The 19,077-nt window shown below is 49.9% G+C and overlaps 1 non-coding gene across 1 annotated transcript; it reads left to right on the top strand.

The window, feature by feature from the left end:
- Window positions 1-5,220: 5,220 nt before the first annotated feature.
- On the top strand, window positions 5,221-5,292 carry TRNAQ-UUG (transfer RNA glutamine (anticodon UUG)). The gene has a single exon. It is a non-coding gene; the product is annotated as a tRNA-Gln (tRNA).
- Window positions 5,293-19,077: the final 13,785 nt, after the last annotated feature.

Below are 19,077 nucleotides of genomic sequence, written 5' to 3'. Positions count from 1 at the left end.
TGTTGCAGCACTACTTGGGTTAGTGCTACTCCGTCCTCCAGCTGTTCTCTGGACCTTGCCCTTATCAGGAGATCGTCCAAGTAAGGGATAATTAATACGCCTCTTCTTCGCAGAAGAATCATCATTTCGGCCATTACCTTGGTAAAGACCCGAGGTGCCGTGGACAATCCAAACGGCAGCGTCTGAAACTGATAATGACAGTTTTGCACCACGAACCTGAGGTACCCTTGATGTGAAGGGCAAATTGGGACATGCAGGTAAGCAACTTTTATGTCCAGGGACACCATAAAGTCCCCTTCTTCCAGATTCGCTATCACTGCTCTGAGTGACTCCATCTTGAACTTGAATTTTTGTATGTACAGGTTCAAAGATTTCAGATTTAGAATAGGTCTTACCGAGCTGTCCGGCTTCGGTACCACAAATAGTGTGGAGTAATACCCCTTTCCCTGTTGTAGGAGGGGTACCTTGACTATCACCTGCTGAGAAAACAGCTTGTGAATGGCTTCCAATACCGTCGCCCTGTCTGAGGGAGACGTTGGCAAAGCAGACTTTAGGAACCGGCGAGGGGGAGACTTCTCGAATTCCAACCTGTAACCCTGAGATACTACCTGCAGGATCCAGGGGTCCACCTGTGAGCAAGCCCACTGCGCGCTGAAATTCTTGAGTCGACCCCCCACCGCTCCTGAGTCCGCTTGTAAAGCCCCAGCGTCATGCTGAGGGCTTTGCAGAACCCGGGGCGGGCTTCTGTTCCTGGGAAGGAGCTGCTTGCTGCCCTCTCTTACCCTTTCCTCTGCCTCGGGGCAGATATGACTGTCCTTTTGCCCGCTTGTTCTTATAGGACCGAAAGGACTGCGGCTGAAAAGACGGTGTCTTTTTCTGTTGGGAGGGGGTCTGAGGTAAAAAGGTGGATTTTCCGGCAGTTGCCGTGGCCACCAGATCCGATAGACCGACGCCAAATAATTCCTCCCCTTTATACGGCAATACTTCCATATGCCGTTTGGAATCCGCATCACCTGACCACTGTCGCGTCCATAAACTTCTTCTGGCAGATATGGACATCGCACTTACTCTCGATGCCAGAGTGCAAATATCCCTCTGAGCATCTTGCATATAAAGAAAAGCATCCTTTAATTGCTCTAAAGTCAATAAAATACTGTCCCTATCCAGGGTATCAATATTTTCAGTCAGGGAATCCGACCAGACCACCCCAGCACTGCACATCCAGGCTGAGGCGATGGCTGGTCGCAGTATAACACCAGTATGTGTGTATATACTTTTTAGTGTAGTTTCCAGCCTCCTATCAGCTGGATCCTTGAGGGCGGCCGTATCAGGAGACGGTAACGCCACTTGTTTTGATAAGCGTGTGAGCGCCTTATCCACCCTAGGGGGTGTTTCCCAGCGCGCCCTAACCTCTGGCGGGAAAGGGTATAATGCCAATAACTTTTTTGAAATTAGCACTTTTCTATCTGGGTTAACCCACGCTTCATCACATACATCATTCAATTCCTCTGATTCAGGAAAAACTACAGGTAGTTTTTTCACACCCCACATAATACCCCTTTTTGTGGTACTTGCAGTATCAGAGATATGTAAAGTCTCCTTCATTGCCGTGATCATATAACGTGTGGCCCTACTGGAAAATACGTTTGTTTCTTCACCGTCGACACTAGATTCAGTGTCCGTGTCTGGGTCTGTGTCGACCGACTGAGGTAAAGGACGTTTTACAGCCCCTGACGGTGTCTGAGACGCCTGGGCAGGTACTAACTGGTTTGCCGGCCGTCTCATGTCGTCAACTGATTTTTGTAATGTGCTGACATTATCACGTAATTCCATAAACAAAGCCATCCATTCCGGTGTCGACTCCCTGGGGGGTGACATCACCATTACCGGCAATTGCTCTGCCTCCACACCAACATCGTCCTCATACATGTCGACACACACGTACCGACACACAGCAGACACACAGGGAATGCTCTATTGAAGACAGGACCCCACTAGCCCTTTGGGGAGACAGAGGGAGAGTTTGCCAGCACACACCCAAGCGCTATAATATATATGGGAACAACCCTATATAAGTGTTGTATCCTTATAGCAGCTTAAATATAGTAATATCGCAAAAAAGTGCCCCCCCTCTCTGTTTTACCCTGTTTCTGTAGTGCAGTGCAGGGGAGAGTCCTGGGAGCCTTCCTCACAGCGGAGCTGAGCAGGAAAATGGCGCTGTGTGCTGAGGAGAACAAGCCCCGCCCCCTATTTCGGCGGGCTCTTCTCCCGGAGTTTGTGAGATCTGGCAGGGGTTAAATACATCCATATAGCCTCAAGGGCTATATGTGATGTATTTTTAGCCATAAAAAAGGTATTATACATTGCTGCCCAGGGCGCCCCCCCCAGCGCCCTGCACCCTCAGTGACCGCTGTGTGAAGTGTGCTGACAACAATGGCGCACAGCTGCAGTGCTGTGCGCTACCTCATGAAGACTGAAAAGTCTTCTGCCGCCTGTTTCTGGACCTCTTCAATCTTCGGCATCTGCAAGGGGGGTCGGCGGCGCGGCTCCGGGACCGGACTCCATGGCTGGGCCTGTGTTCGATCCCTCTGGAGCTAATGGTGTCCAGTAGCCTAAGAAGCCAATCCATCCTGCACGCAGGTGAGTTCACTTCTCTCCCCTAAGTCCCTCGATGCAGTGAGCCTGTTGCCAGCAGGACTCACTGAAAATAAAAAACCTAAAAACTTTTTCTAAGCAGCTCTTTAGGAGAGCCACCTAGATTGCACCCTTCGGACGGGCACAAAAACCTAACTGAGGCTTGGAGGAGGGTCATAGGGGGAGGAGCCAGTGCACACCACCTGATCCTAAAGCTTTATTTTTGTGCCCTGTCTCCTGCGGAGCCGCTAATCCCCATGGTCCTGACGGAGTCCCAGCATCCACTAGGACGTCAGAGAAAATTCCTTGATGAGTGATCAAAGTGTTAAGAAGTCCCCTTTGTGGAAGGTGCAAGAAGTTAAGAGTAACATCAGGAGTCAAAACAGGAGAGGGAGGATCCCGGACTTGAGAGGACCTCTCACCAATGTCATCTCCCCAGTGCCGTTTCTTGCGGCGGGCAGCCGTGCAACCGCACGGGGTGCCCGCCGTGGCACTTTGCGGGTACTTGTTTCCCCCTCCTCCCTCTTCCCGAGTACTCCTGCTTGGGGGGCGGAGTTTTGTGGAATGACGCGGTTGCGTCTTGACGTCACGATGCGATCGCGTCATTCCGCGAAGCTCCGCCCCCCGAGCAGGAGTACCGATGACAAGAGGAGGGTGAGCAAAGCTAGAAGGAGGCGGCGGCTGGCGCGAGGAAGGAGAGGCGGGAAGAGCGGGAAGATCCTCTTCATATGTAAGTAGTCTCTCTCCCCCCCTCCCTCTCCTTTCCTTCCCCCCCACTTGACACTTGCTTGCCGTACTGAATAAAATGGGGACTCTTGCCTGCCGTACTGTGTAAAATAGGGACTCTTGCCTGCCATACTGTATAAAATGGGGACACTTGCCTTCCATACTGTATAAAATGGGGACTCTTGCCTGCCATACTGTGAAAAATGTGGACTCTTGCCTGCCGTAATGTGTAAAATGGGGATTCTTGCCTGCGTAATGTGTAAAATGGGGACATGTGCCTGCCGCAATGTGTAAAATGGGGACACGTGCCTGGCGCAATGTGTAAAATGGGGACACTTGCCTGCTGTAATATGTAAAATGGGGACTCTTGCCTGCTGTACTGTGTAAAATGGGGACTTTTTTTTTTCCTGTGGTGGCCGTGATGATGAGATCAGATGAGGCCACGCCCATTTTAAGGAGACCATGCCCATTTTTTTTTTATATCTATGGGGGGTGCATTTTTTTAATGTCAATGGGGGGCGGGCGCATTTTGAAATCTCGCACTGGGAGCCAAATTGGCTAGAAACAGCCCTGCATCTCCCATCTGCTTTTTGGATTTAGTGTCAGACATTTGTATGTTGAGTATAGGTACAGAACAATACAGGAGAAAATACAGCAGGAGTGCAAAGAGGTCAGGTAAGGACTCTGTGGGGAGAGGCCAAGGGGGAGAGAGGATCCTGAGACACTCAAGGGAAATTACTGAGCTCTTAAGGTGTCATGGTGAGGGAGAGGCAGACCAAAACCATAAGCAGATATAAAACACACAGCCCAGGCCCACAGAATACAATCGGCAGGATCTCCAGCAACTGAATGTCGTAGAAGGGTAGAGTGCACTCCAGTGAAATAAAACACAGTCCCTAGGAGATGAATAGTCTTACCCCACACAGGGTTTGCAGGGAGAGGCAGCTGCACTGGGGAGGGATCCTAAAGATGGCTGGGAGAGCTGCAAAATAAGTCTCAGGTGGCCCAGTGTCAGCAAAGGAGAGGCAGATCTAATCCACGGGCAGTGGTGGGGCACCTAGGAACTTTAGCAGCTGAGGACAGCAGCAGTTTGACTGTACATTAGCATCCAAGATTCCGCAGACAGCCATGATGGAACTCGGGAGGAAAAGTTGCAGCAGTGGAAGAGTTGCAGCAGCAGGCACTGTGTCACTAGAACCTTGTCACCACAGCCGGCAGTCCAATGCAGAGAAAGGCTGAGAGGGATGCATGGCAGAGGGCCCAGCCATTCCACAATCCCAAGATGGTGGCAGGGGCCACTGTAGGCTCCAGTGGGATGGCATTTTTGGAGAATTATCTGGGGTCATAATGGGTCAGGGGCAGGGCACAGTTACCGGTTCTTGGGTGATGTGGAGATGTGGCTATGCAGACAGGAACTGGAGCGTACAGCAGAGGAAAACACCTCCGCCATCTTAAGCACCTAGACCAAACCTACAGAATTACCCTTTATTATCAGTCGGCAGTTTATCAGTGGTTTTGAAGTGGGGTTTAAAGCTTATATAAAAGAAACATGCTGCTTGTAAATCTGCTGATTACTAAGTAAAACCCCATATCTTATATTACTAAGAAGAATTTGCTCTACCACCTGTGGTACACTATCGTTCGTAATAGACAACTAAATAGAGCTATATAGGGTGATTTTGTAGTGAGACCAAATATTAACTGCATGAAAAAAGAGGTAAAATTACAGCTTATTAAACTATGTCTAATGGTTTGACATTTGACTGTCATATTCCACCTATTAATGAGTCATGTATCCAAATATATAATTAGATGAAAATAGTACATGCTAATAATGACATCTGTTTCGTAAGCATAAGTGGTTCCATGGTGTAATGGTTAGCACTCTGGACTTTGAATCCAGCAATCTGAGTTCGAATCTCGGTGGAACCTGCGCGTTTCTTTTAACTTATCTGAAAAAGTAAAAATGAAATGCAGGCAGCTAAAGTAGTTAGTATAATTTCTGATTATGACAACTTTGGGAAATCAAGTATAAGTAATAGGAATGCTTGTGGAAAAAATGCATACCAGTCAGTGATGCTGATAGTTGTGGGTTACTTCAAACCATATTTATTTTGACATCAGTAGTGTAATTAGTTTGCCCAGATATGAGCATTATTGGCCATAGCTCAGTTTAATATATATTTTATCTCATTCTAATTACTGTTACATAGTTGCAGAATTATTAAGCTTCGAAAAGACACAAGTCCATCAAATTCAACCTATCATAAAACTGCAGCTCTGGGTAATATCCAAGGGTGGTTCAATAAGTAAGGTAACAAGATATCTCACATGTGTAATGTTCTCTATTTCATTCTAATTTCCCACCAGGCCAGAGCAGGTAGACCACTGCTTCCCCTCATGGCCATTAAACTTTACCTCATATCAGTCATACTGTCCCAACATCAATTATAAGGTGGCGTTACTGATTATAAGGTATATAAGTGCCGCTACTGATCATCACTTTAGGTTCTACTTAACAAAATACACTGCTCAAAAAAATAAAGGGAACACTAAAATAACACATCCTAGATCTGAATGAATGAAATATTCTTATTAAATACTTTGTTCTTTACATAGTTGAATGTGCTGACAACAAAATCACACAAAAATTATCAATGGAAATCAAATTTATTAACCCATGGAGGTCTGGATTTGGAGTCACCCTCAAAATGAAAGTGGAAAAACACACTACAGGCTGATCCAACTTTGATGTAATGTCCTTAAAACAAGTCAAAATGAGGCTCAGTAGTGTCTGTGGCCTCCTCGTGCCTGTATGACCTCCTTACAATGCCTGGGCATGCTCCTGATGAGGTGGCGGATGGTCTCCTGAGGGTTCTCCTCCCAGACCTGGGCTAAAGCATCCGTCCACTCCTGGACAGTCTGTGGTGCAACGTGGCATTGGTGGATGGAGCGAGACATGATGTCCCAGATGTGCTCAATTGGATTCAGGTCTAGGGAACGAGCGGGCCAGTCCATAGCATCAATGCCTTCATCTTGCAGGAACTGCTGACACACTCCAGCCACATGAGGTCTAGCATTGTCTTGCATTAGGAGGAACCCAGGGCCAACTGCACCAGCATATGGTCTCACAAGGGGTCTGAGGATCTCATCTTGGTACCTAATGGCAGTCAGGCTACCTCTGGCGAGCACATGGAGGGCTGTGCGGCTCCCCAAAGAAATGCCACCCCACACCATTACTGACCCACTGCCAAACCGGTCATGCTGGAGGATGTTGCAGGCAGCAGAACGTTCTCCTTGGCGTCTCCAGACTCTGTCACGTCTGTCACAGTGCTCAGTGAGAACCTGCTTTAATCTGTGAAGAGCACAGGGCGCCAGTGGCGAATTTGCTAATCTTGGTGTTCTCTGGCAAATGCCAAACGTCCTGCACGGTGTTGGGCTGTAAGCACAACCCCCACCTGTGGGCGTCGGGCCCTCATACCACCCTCATGGAGTCTGTTTCTGATCGTTTGAGTAGACACATGCACATTTGTGGCTTGCTGGAGGTCACTTTTCAGGGCTCTGGCAGTGCTCCTCCTGTTCCTCCTTGCACAAAGGCGGAGGTAGCGGTCCTGCTGCTGGGTTGTTGCCCTCCTACGGCCTCCTCCACGTCTCCTGATGTACTGGCCTGTCTCCTGGTAGCGCCTCCATGCTCTGGACACTACGCTGACAGACACAGCAAACCTTCTTGCCACAGCTCGCATTGATGTGCCATCCTGGATGAGCTGCACTACCTGAGCCACTTGTGTGGGTTGTAGGGAGGTCATACAGGCACGTGGAGGCCACACACACTACTGAGCCTCATTTTGACTTGTTTTAAGGACATTACATCAAAGCTGGATCAGCCTGTAGTGTGTTTTTACACTTTAATTTTGAGGGTGACTCCAAATCCAGACCTCCATGGGTTAATAAATTTGATTTCCATTGATTATTTTTGTGTGATTTTGTTGTCAGCACATTCAACTATGTAAAGAACAAAGTATTTAATAAGAATATTTCATTCATTCAGATCTAGGATGTGTTATTTTAGTGTTCCCTTTATTTTTTTGAGCAGTGTATAAACAGTCTGCCCCAACCAGGAATCAGGGCCCCAGCACTATTGCTCAACAGATGCAGTGGTGAGCCGGGGGGAATTAGCTTTAGCGTCACTGTGACAACCCCTCTTTTTTTTTTTGAAATTCTTTATTTTTGCGTGGTCAGGTACATAAAGAAGGCATTCTAGGAGTACAAGGGACATATGGCCAACATAGCCAGTGTCCAAAATAGACCACAGTTTTCCAGTGAGTAACAGGGTTAATTGGTATGGGAAAAACAATCAAGTTCAAACATGGGAATCGGGGGGGGGGGGGGAGAAGAGAAACAGGGGGGGGGGGGGGGAAATAACCACATTTGTAACCATGCATAATATAAGTCTTGAGAACAGGACGGTCATAATAGGGGGGGGAGGAAACGGAGAAGAGACACGGACAGAGAGGGTAATAGGAGGAAGAGATAATTGAGAAAGATAGGAGATGAGATAAGGAGGAATGTCAAAGGGAGAAGTAAGTGGGTGCCCATGGGTCTACGGGAGGAGCTGGAGCAGGTGGAGGGAGCCGGCTAACCACGTTCAGCGGCGAGCCAGGGAGCCCAGACCTGCTCGAAGACGTGGCCCCGGTCGTGGAGGTAATAGGTTATCTTTTCCATTGAGGCGATGTGCCAGATTTTAGCTTTGAGGGATAGTAGGGAGGGTGGTAAGGGGTTCTTCCAGTTGAGGGCGATCAGTGATTTAGCTGCGGCTAGAATGTGTGAGGTCAGCTTTTGGGAGAATTTATTGAGGAGTGGGGGGGGATAACACAGTAAGGAGACCCAAGGGTCTTTCATTACAGGGGATTCTAGAAGTGAGTTGAGGAGGGAGTGGACCAGATCCCAGAAGGGGACGATAACCGGGCAGGTCCACCATATGTGGAGCATAGTACCTCTCTCCCCACAGTTCCTCCAGCAGGCTGGAGAGGAGGACGGGAAAAATTTGTTAAGACGGTCGGGGGTATAGTACCAGCGGTAATAAACTTTGTAGGCCGTTTCCTTAAAGGCGGTGGCAATAGAGCTTTTAGCAATCCCTAGTCTCATGTCCTCCCAATCCTGAGTTTCAGGTGGGGGCCCGAGGTCCCGTTCCCATGCAAGTTCATGGGGCCGGGATAGGGGCAGGGAAAAATCCAGTAGGAGAGAGTAAAGTTGGGAGATTGTGCCTTTGGAGGAGTGGGAGTTGACACATAGGGATTCAAAGGGAGTAAGGGCACGGAGTAAGGCGGTGGAAGGGAGGGAGGTTAAAAAGTGGCGTATTTGTAAGAATTGAAAGGGGTTGAGTGGCTGTGAGGGGGTTTTCTGCTGGAGGTCCGGGAGGGACAGCCATTGGCCTCGATCGGCAAAGTCGATTGGGAATTTAAGGCCCAGAGTTATCCACGTCCGGGATCTCGTAGCTGAGAGTCCGGAGGGAAACATGGGGTTCTGCCAGATGGGGGTTAAGGGTGAGGGTGTAGTAGTGAGACCCCACTTCAGAGAGAGGGTGTCCCAGGTTTTGAGGTTGAATTTGATGGTGGGAAGAAGTTTAGAGGTTGGGGGTCGAGAGGCAGAGGGGAGTCCCCATAGGGGGGTCAGATCTGGGATGCCAATGAAGGCTGCTTCGATGTCCAGCCAAGAAACCGATCCTGGAGGAGCGTAGGAAGTGACAATGTGGGATAAGTGGGAGGCGAGGTAGTATAATTTGACATCGGGAAGTCCTCTGCCTCCCATGGAGGTTGCTCTTTTCAGGGTGTTGGCAGCAATGCGGGGAGGTCTGTGGTTCCAAATAAAGCGCACAAGGGCTCGTTGGATATTGCGGAGGAAGGGGGCCGGGACCGCCACAGGGAGAGTCTGGAAAAGGTAGAGCCATTTGGGGATTATGGTCATTTTAACTGCTATGATCCTGCCCAGCCACGAGATGAAGAGACTGTTCCAAGAGGTCAGGTCGGCTAGTGTGTTGGTAAGAAGGGGTGGGAAGTTTTCCCGGAAGAGGGAGTCGTAACGCGGGGTTAGGTATATCCCTAGGTATTTTATCTTTGAGGGTTGCCATTTAAATTTAAAATTGGTGCGAAGGGACTCCGCCTGGTGTTGGGGGATATGTAGCATCATGGCCTCAGATTTGGAGTAGTTGATCTTGTAGCCTGAGATGAGGCTATAGGCTTGTAGAACCGAGAATAGGTTTGGGAGTGAAATAAGGGGCTGGGTCAGGGAGAGTAGGATGTCATCTGCGAAGAGGGAGATTTTGGGATCTGTGGGGCCTACCTTTATTCCGTGTATATCTGGATGTGTTCTAATTTGAGAGGCAAGGGGTTCTATAATAAGGGCAAATATTAGGGGGGAGAGGGGGCAGCCCTGACGTGTGCCATTGGAGATGCTAAGTGGGGCGGATGGGGTACCATTGATAAGGACGGTGGCCGAGGGGGTGGAGTATAATGCTAGGATGCTGGTGAGGAAGCCACCGGACAAGCCATAGGCCTCCAAGGTGGGTCTCAAGAAGTCCCAGGAGATCCGGTCAAATGCTTTTTCGGCATCTAAGGAAAGCATGATCGTGGGGCATCTCCTGGAATTAGAGATATGTATAAGGTCAATGGCACGTCTGGTGTTGTCTCTTGCCTGGCGGCCCGGGATAAAGCCTACTTGGTCGTAGTGAACAAGGGAAGGGAGGTATGGGTTAAGACGGTTGGCCAGGATCTTAGCGAAGATTTTCAGGTCTAGGTTCAGGAGGGATATGGGGCGATAGCTTGCGCAATTAAGGGGGTCCTTGCCTTCTTTGGGGATCACCACAATTCTAGCCTCTAGCATCTCAGGGGGAAAAGGGTCGCCTTGGACAATCCCGTTGAAGAGAGAGTGTAGGTGGGGGGAGAGAAGGGCAGAGAATTTCTTGTAGTAGAGAGCGGTGAACCCATCTGGGCCCGGAGATTTGCCGGTTTTTTGCATGAGTATAGTCTGGGTGATTTCTTCCACCGTAATCTCACCGTTGAGAAGGTCCAAGGCGTCCGGGGGTAGTCTGGGTAGTTTAGAAGCAGAGAGAAAGTGGGAGATAAGGTCGGATCGAGGTTGGGGGGAAGAGCCCGGTGGAGGGGGCGGAAGGTTGTATAGGTCGGTGTAGTAGGATTGGAAGGCAGCTCTAATGGCTGTGGGGTCCTGAATAAGTTGGTTGAGAGAGTTTCTGATAGTGACAATGTTGGTTTTGGCTCTTGTGGAGCGGAGTCGAGCCGCCAGGATCCTGTCCGCCTTGTCACCCTTCTCATAAAAGGACTGGCGAAGCCACTTAAGGCGCTTGGCCACCCGTGTAGTAAGAAGAAGATCGAGTTCCGCTTTAATGGTGCGAAGTTCGGACAAGACCGCCTGGTCGGAAGACGCCTTGTGTTGGGTCTCAAGTGCATGGAGTGTAATGGAGAGCCTGTTGTATTGGGAAAGGGATTGCTTTTTAGCTTTTGAGGCTAGGCTGATGAGGTGTCCTCGAAGGACAGCCTTGTGCGCCAGCCAGAGGGTGGGTCTAGAAATATCGGGGGAGTCATTTAAGGTGAAATAATCAGAGATTTTGTCTTGGAGATGGGACTTTGTCTCAGGGTTGTGTAGGAGGGAATCGTTGAGGCGCCATGTCATAGGGCGAGGACGGGAAGCCAGACCTGCGAGGTCGCAGGAGATGGGGGCGTGGTCGGACCAGATCAGTGGGTGGATATGGGCATCGCGGAGGTTCAAAGCAAGATCATGACTGAGCAGGACCATATCAATGCGGGAGTAGGAGTTATGCGGGGCAGAGTAGAAGGTGTAGTCGCGGGCAGAGGGGTCTTTTATCCTCCAGGAGTCGTAGAGAAGTTGGGATCGCATGAGTCGGAGGAGGGATCTAGAGCGAAGGGAGTCTGACGGGGAAGGAGTAGGGGGAAAGGTAGAGCGGTCTAGCTGTGGATTGAGAACGGAGTTGAAGTCACCTGCAAGTATAAGGTCGCCCTGTCGGACTCGAGTGAGGAGATTATCTATCCTTGTAAAAAACCGTTCCTGTCGCTGATTAGGGGCGTAAACATTAACCAGGGTGCATATATTATTGTTGAGTTTACCCACTAGGACAAGGAATCGGCCGTCTTTGTCAGCATGAGAGTCTAGGAGTTCAAAAGACAGGTGGCGGGCAATTAAGATCGCTACTCCACGTTTTTTGGCTAGGTGATCGCAGGCATGAAAGGAAACGGGAAATGGTTTACATTGCAGGGTAGGGTGAGATTCGTGCACGAAGTGAGTTTCCTGTAGGAAAATCAAATCGCCTCTATGGTGTTTAAGGGAGGCAAATAGCTTGCCTCTCTTTTGAGGGCTGTTCAAGCCCTTCACATTATGGGAGAGTACCCGGAGACCCATGGGCAGGCAGCAGTGAGGTGGTCGGATTTGAAAGGGCGGGAGTGGTTGGGGGTGGAGAAGGGGGAGGGGGAGACAGATCGAAGATATATGAAATGAGAGAGAGTGTGGTCAGAGGAGGGGTGGTAGGGGAAGAGGACCGGAGGGGGTGGGGGGGTGGTTGGTCGTCTGGCGGAGGAGGCCAGGACCGGTAAAGCTGACAAGGGGAAGGAATACTAGGCGTTGGGGAAGCACCTAGGTCAGCGGTAGGGCCCGGGGCCCTGTGGGGGCGCGGCATGGGGCCCCGATCGCGGGTCACGAGCCGCTCGGGGAAAGACAGGAGGCAAGCCTCCCCTGGGGGTACCTGAGGGAGAGAGCTGGAGAGAAGACAGGAAGAGATGATAGCCGGAGCGCCCGCCCCAAGGGGCGGAGAATAGGAGGAGGGGGAGGAGGGGAAAGAGTGGGTCAAGTATCTGCATGGGAACATATCAAGAGAGTAACTTTTGAATATGTGGGCAGTTAGACATTTAAACTACCAAACGATGTAACATTTCAATAGAGGATAACAACAATATTATTGTGAAGCAACCGAGGGGTCAGGAGGTAAGGTCACTAAGAACCTAAGGTAATGTAGCACTTCAGGTGGGGGGGTACGACCAGAAGTGATCGTCCCAATTCAATGTAGGGTGCTGTAGCGTAGAGAGGTGAGAGTTCTCAGGGCACTGGAGGTGGGGCCTGGGAGGCCCCGGAGGACGGCACCGTGAACCACTCAGAACGAGGAGACCGAAGTGAATCTCGCTGTGTCCGTGGTGGGAGGCGTGGAGAGTGGACATCTTGGTCAGGAACGGGGATGCCCAGTTTGGAGAGGAGTGTTTGGGCCTCAGGTTGGTCTCTAGCTGTGAGGAGCTTCCCTTGGTGCCACACTAAGATCCGGAAAGGGAAACCCCAACGGTACTTCACGTTGTGACGGGAGAGCAGGGAAGTGATGGGTTTGAAGTCCCTGCGTTTAGCTAAGGTTAGCGGGGATAAATCCTGAAAAATCTGGAGTGGGGTGTTTTGGAAAGTCACAGATCCCAGCCGTCGGGCCTCCCTCATAACGGCCTCCTTTGCAGTGAAGTAGTGCATTCGGAGAATGACATCTCTGGGCTGAGAAGAGTCCTGGGAGCGCGGCCGCAAGGCCCGGTGGGCTCGGTCCAGGAGGAGATGTTCCTCGGGGGTGTCGGGCGATAGGTGTGCGAAAAGGCGTTTAAGGTAGAGTTCAAGATGAGATGCCTCGACCTCCTCAGGGATACCCCGAATCCTCATATTATTTCTCCTTGCTCTATTGTCTTGGTCCTCGTTCTCCTCCCGGAGGTGGGCAACATCCTGACGGAGTTGATGCAACTCGGTCTCTGCTGTTTGCTGGAACGTTACCACCTCTTCGACTCTTCTTTCGAGTTGGTCAGTTCTGGAGCCGATGTCGGCTATATCGGATTTCAGGGAGTGTAGAGCTTGGACTGAGGACTTAATGTCCCGCATCTCCTTAAGGAGGGAGAGGAAGTCCTTACGGGTGAGGGGCGTGAGATCGTCATCTTCGGCCTCCGATTCGGAGGGGGCCTGAGAGGGGCCGGGATTGTCAGGCCTGTTCGTGGCTGGGGTGCCTTTTTTGGTCAGAAATGGTGTGAGGTCGGACCCCTGGTATTTTTTGTTACCCCTGGTCATCTTGGGGGCGTAGGGGGGTAGGTGGAAAGTAGGGTGAGGAATGGGGGTGGCGCTCCCGCTATGAGGCTCAGGGCCAGGGAAGGTGACTCGGGGGCCTTAAGGAGACATTACGGTGTGGTCATCAGCCGAGCCCGGCAGATGGAGTCCGCCCAGGGAGGACCACGAGAGCAGAGGGAGGGCACCCCGGCCCGGACTGGAGAGTGTGAGTCCGAAGTCGCAGGAGAGGGGATCCCGGAGACTATCTCCACCGCTCGGGGACCACAGGGACGCGTCCCGGGCACGGACCAGCCGGCGATCGGGGCAGCCCTGGGGCGGGGACCCGGCGGGGGAGAGGACCGCAGGGTGATGTGAAAGCGGCTCCCAGGTGGGTGCCAGTGGAGGCCTCGGTGGAGTTTAGGTGGATGGAGGCAGAAGGGACCACGGTCCCAGAGACTCACCAAGCGGCCGCCGCTGGAGCGGGTTGCAGAGAGCCGGAGGTTGAGGGTGGTCCAAGCCGGCACCTCCCAAGAGAGCGTATAGGGGCTTCGAGGTGGGTGGCAGGGGTGGAGGAGATCCCTTCAGTCTCAGGAGGGGCACAGAGCCAGTGATTGATTGAGGTCGCAGGAGAGGGGGGATGGAGCTACGGGTCTGAGTGTTGGGTGCGGGGTATGATAATCGCCGCACGCAGCCGCTAGAGCTATTCCGTCGGCCTTTCTCTGGAGTAGGTGCTGGCTTCAGGAGATAGGAGAACAGGCAGGGTTATAGAGATATAAGTATAGTGGCTGAGTTGACTATACCAGTATTCGCCACAAGAGGGAGCCTTAGTTACAGCCAGCACCAGTCAGGGAGTTTGATGGGTGCTTTGCCAGTCCCAAGATGGCCGCCGCTTATCAGTGAGAGTTAGGTCCACCGGAGGACTCCCAGTCGTCGATCCCCGCCAGCGGGGGAAGAGATCTTGCTAGATCTTGCTTGCAGTGTTGTGTGAGACGGGGGAGGAAGGGCAGGCGCCTGGAGAGGTCGGGAATCGGCCAGGTAAAGTCTAGAGGCCGGGCGGCGCCAACCGCAAGATGGCCGCCGGCTGCCAGCCAGACACTTCTCGGCCCTTACCTCCCGCCGATCGTCCGGTCCCTGGTCTCCTGCGAGGATCAGCGCCCGGTGGGTGAGTCCCCCAGTGCCAGGGAGAGCCTTTCAGGTGGGTGGGAGAGTCTGCAGGGTCGCCGAACCGGGTCCCAGGAAACGCCGGCACAGCTCCAAAATCGAGGCCCCGGCTTCTGGGGTGGAGGTAGGCCGCAATCCGCAGGGGGCAACGCAGGGCCCCCCCGATTCCGCAGCTTCTTCCTCCAGGTGCTGGGTGTAGTGGTGGGGCTTAGGGGACTAGTCCCTTGTCGGCGGGCCTCCAAATCTGGTCAAAAAGTGGGTTTTGATACAGTGCCAGCCGGAGCTCAGCAGAGACCCGACCTTCCTCTATGCTAGCCAGGCCACGCCCCCGTGACAACCCCTCTTAATTTGGCTCTGGCCTAGTGTAAGTGGTATCAGACACCTTGTGCGCACACCTTCCCGTCATCAGTGCTGGTGGCTGCATCCCCTTTGGGGTGGCGCCTCCATGTGGTCTTTCCGATCACACAGACTTAAAGATGACTATTATGGAATGAAAGGTCAATATACGCAAAACACATAAGTTGTTTATGAGAATTGTGAAATACTAACACAATGATAATTTTATTTCATCAAGCCGGGTCTTGTACCTAGCTATTACCTGGCTTTTGGATCCCTGTCCCAGCTCAGTACCCGCTTTCACACAGGAGATGAAAATGCCGGGGCAAGCATATAGACCCTGGAATTTGCTGGGGCATGCCGGCTCAACCCAGGTACTTTCTCTGTGTGAAAGGATCAACCCTAGGACTTTGGATGACAAAAGTCCATAATTGTATCATGGCAATTACAGAGTGTAACATTAAAAATCTACTTTTAAAATATCCGAAACCTCACATTGGAATTAACAACCGGGTGTTCAGCTGAGGTCCGTGGCCATACTCTGTCAATGACTAATACCTGATATGTCAATTTCAGTAGTTTAATATAAATGACATTATGAAGCTCACCAGAATCCTTTTGCAGTAAATATAAAATAGTTTTAAAGAATTAAAATATTCATATGCAATCCCTGTATTTTATATTAAACTGATGTTTTCCATTTGTGTAGCTATGATCCGTAGATCTATTGGCTTTGGGATGCAGCTGGTTAATACTGTAGAGGGGCATTTCCGTGAAAATATGGGCATAGAGACTAAAACATAAAGGTGAACACAGGTACAAGATGTTGGCTTTATTAATACTTGAAGTGATCAATTTTGCTAATAGAGGGAAATTATTTTGATTTGTGATCTAGTACTTTATATTAGAGCTCTTTAAACTATCACTGTTGACTGAATGAAAACAGTATTATGCGCAGGCTTTCATTCACTGGCATATAAAGCAATGAGAATATGGGTGTTTGATTAAATTATCATATAAACGGGCCTAATTCAGAGTCGATCGCAGCAGTAAATTTGTTAGCAGTTGGGCAAAACCAGGGTGGTCATTCCGAGTTGATCGCAGCCAGCAACTTTTTGCGATCAACTAGTCCACGCCTATGGGGGAGTGTATTTTAGCTTAGCAGGGCTGCAATCGCTTGTGCAGCCCTGCTAAGCTAAAAAAATAGAGTAGCCCTGGACATACTTACCCTGTGCGATGATCTCTGCGATGCTGGAGCCGGCTTTGACGTCAGACATCCACCCTCCGTTCTCCTGGACACGCCTGTGTTTTCTTCTCCGCTCCCCGAAAATGGCTGCCAACGGTCCGGATCCGCCCAGGTATGCCTTCTTTCTGTCAATCTTCTTGCGGTCGGTTCTGCGTCCGCTTTCTTTGCAAAACCGCAACGTAACCCGGGCAACATCGCGCATGCGCATTCCGGACCCGTTCGCACCGCAGCGACAAACCGCTGTGTGCGAACGGGTCAGAATGACACCCCCTCATGTGCACTGCAGGGGGGGGGGCAGGTATAACATGTGCAGAGAGAGTTAGATTTGGGTGGGGTGTGTTCAAACTGAAATCTAAATTGCAGTGTAAAAATAAAGCAGCCAGTAGTGGGTGGTCTTCAGTATGCCGGCTGTCGGAATCCCGGCGCACAGTATACCGGCGCCGGAATCCCGACAGCCGGCATACCGACACTTATTCTCCCTCGTGGGGGTCCACGACCCCCTGGAGGGAGAATAAAATAGCGTGGCGAGCGCAGCGAGCCCGCAAGGGGCTCATTTGCGCTCGCCACACTGTCGGTAAGCCGGCGGTCGGGCTCCCGGCGCCGGTATGCTGGTCGCCGGAAGCCCGACCGCCGGCATACCATACCACACATGTGCAGAGAGAGTTAGATTTGGGTGGGGTGAGTTCAAACTGAAATCTAAATTGCAGTGTAAAAATAAAGCCAGTGGTTACCCTGCACAGAAACAAATTAACCCACCCAAATCTAACTCTCTCTGCACATGTTATATCTGCCCCACCTGCAGTGCACATGGTTTTGCCCAACTGCTAACAAATTTGCTGCTGCGATCAACTCTGAATTACCCCCAATATCTTAATATCAGGGTTGATATAATGGAAATAAAACACTTTAACAGCCATGAATAATTCTCTCTCCATGATATGGTTAAATTAAAACATATAACCTTAAAGGTGATTCTGTTATGGAAAAAGGCAAAAAATGATGACAATTTATTCGAATATGAGATAATTCCCCAAAATTCAGTTTTAAATGAAAGTTTCTAAATACAAGCTAATTTTTAAAAGAAGATGATAATATCATTTTTTTCCAGTCTGTAATTTGAGATAACGGAGTTACAATATTTACAACTGGACCTGGAGGTGGAATATAATAGTGTGCCGAACGCAGCAAGGCCCCGTGCCCGAAGCATGGCGACCGCAGCAAGCCATGCGAGGGCACGCGGTACACTTATATGGTGTCCATGTCGACCTATGTCGACATACACACAAAAACCAATGAAAAATGCATGTCGGTATTTTAACCTGTCAGCATTTTACATGTCGGTATTTTGACCTTGTCGGTATTTTAAATGTCGGTATTTTGTCCATGTCGGGATTTTGACCTTGTCGGGATTTTGTCCGCCGGTCAATTGCTGTCGGGATTTCGACCATCGGGATTTTGATTGGAGGTATTTCATACCGATCCCCATGAGACACCTGGTGCAGGTGGTCCACCATGTCCCTTGCGACTCTGCTAGCACTGGGTGTCTTTAATGTGTTTTTTCCCCTCAAAGATATATCTCAATTATAATGCGATGCAACTAGGATGCACCAGGTCTGTACTGATAAATTTGATATGCATGGAAAGAGCTATTGCTATAGCTATAGCATCATGGCAATTCGTATACAGATTTAGCCTTCGTTTCACACAGATATACAAGTGTTGCATATCAAATTAGTCAGACCAGTATCCTGATGCATCCTAGTGGCATCACATTGCTGCTAATATGGATTCTTAACGTAAATAAATGCAAAAAAACATGCCTGAAGCTAGAAGAGTCACATGGGACCTGGTGCACTGAGAGGAGGACCTTTTTGACACATCTGCACCCAGAGCCGGCCTTAGGCATAGGCAAACTAGGCAATTGCCTAGGGCATCTGGTATGCCATGGGGCACAAGCTTCTTATGCTGATTAAAATGATATGTGGCATGCCTATATTCTGTGTGTAGCATTTCATATGCAGATACAGTCACAGTCGCTCACAGTATATAGGCATGCCACATATCATTTTAATCAGCAGAAGCTGCTTGTGCATCCTAGCCACATAGCAATGCAAATAAGATGCATTTCCATAAAAAAAATAGGCACCCGACGTTAGAGCTGCCAGTTGACTCACGCCAGGAACTATATGTGTCATTACGAGTAGAAGGGCATTAATAATGTGTAACATATGTGTAGGGGGCACTATGTGTGTCATTATGTATATAAGGGCACTAATAATGTGCAGCACATGTGTAAGGGAAATGATGTGTATAAGGGCATTAATAAGGGTTGGCATAATGTGTAAGGCGCATAATGTTTATAAGGACATTAATAATGTGCGTCATGTGTAAGGGGCATTACTGTGCGGTATTATGTGTATAAAGTGCTCTACTGTGTGGTGTAACATATAGAAAGGGCACTACTATGTGGTCTAATGTGAATAAAGAGCAATATGGTGTGGTGTAATGTGAATAATAAGCAATATGGTGTGGTGTAATGAGAATAAAGAGCAATATGGTGTGGTGTAATGTGAATAAGGAGCAATTCAGTATTATGTTATGTGAATGAGGGGCACTACTGTGAGGAGTAACGTATATAAGGTAAAGTGATACTACTGTGGGATGTAATGTGAATTATGGACACTATCGCATTATAAATTGTGAATAAAGTTGCACTACTGTGAGGCATAATTTGAATTGTGGGTACTATTGTGTGGCCATGCCCCTTGCCAGCAAAAACACGCCGAATGTGCACACTGTTCTTATTTAAATTACAGGGGGTAGGAAAACAAAATAAGGACTGCTATGGGTGGGGGGTGATGGTGCTGGGAAAGGGGTGCAGGGTCAGAGGC

This window comes from Pseudophryne corroboree, chromosome 1 (assembly GCF_028390025.1).
Source record: "Pseudophryne corroboree isolate aPseCor3 chromosome 1, aPseCor3.hap2, whole genome shotgun sequence".
NCBI lineage: Eukaryota > Metazoa > Chordata > Amphibia > Anura > Myobatrachidae > Pseudophryne > Pseudophryne corroboree.
Note: the sequence above shows the minus strand (reverse complement) of the source record. Positions and strands in the feature narration are given on the sequence as shown.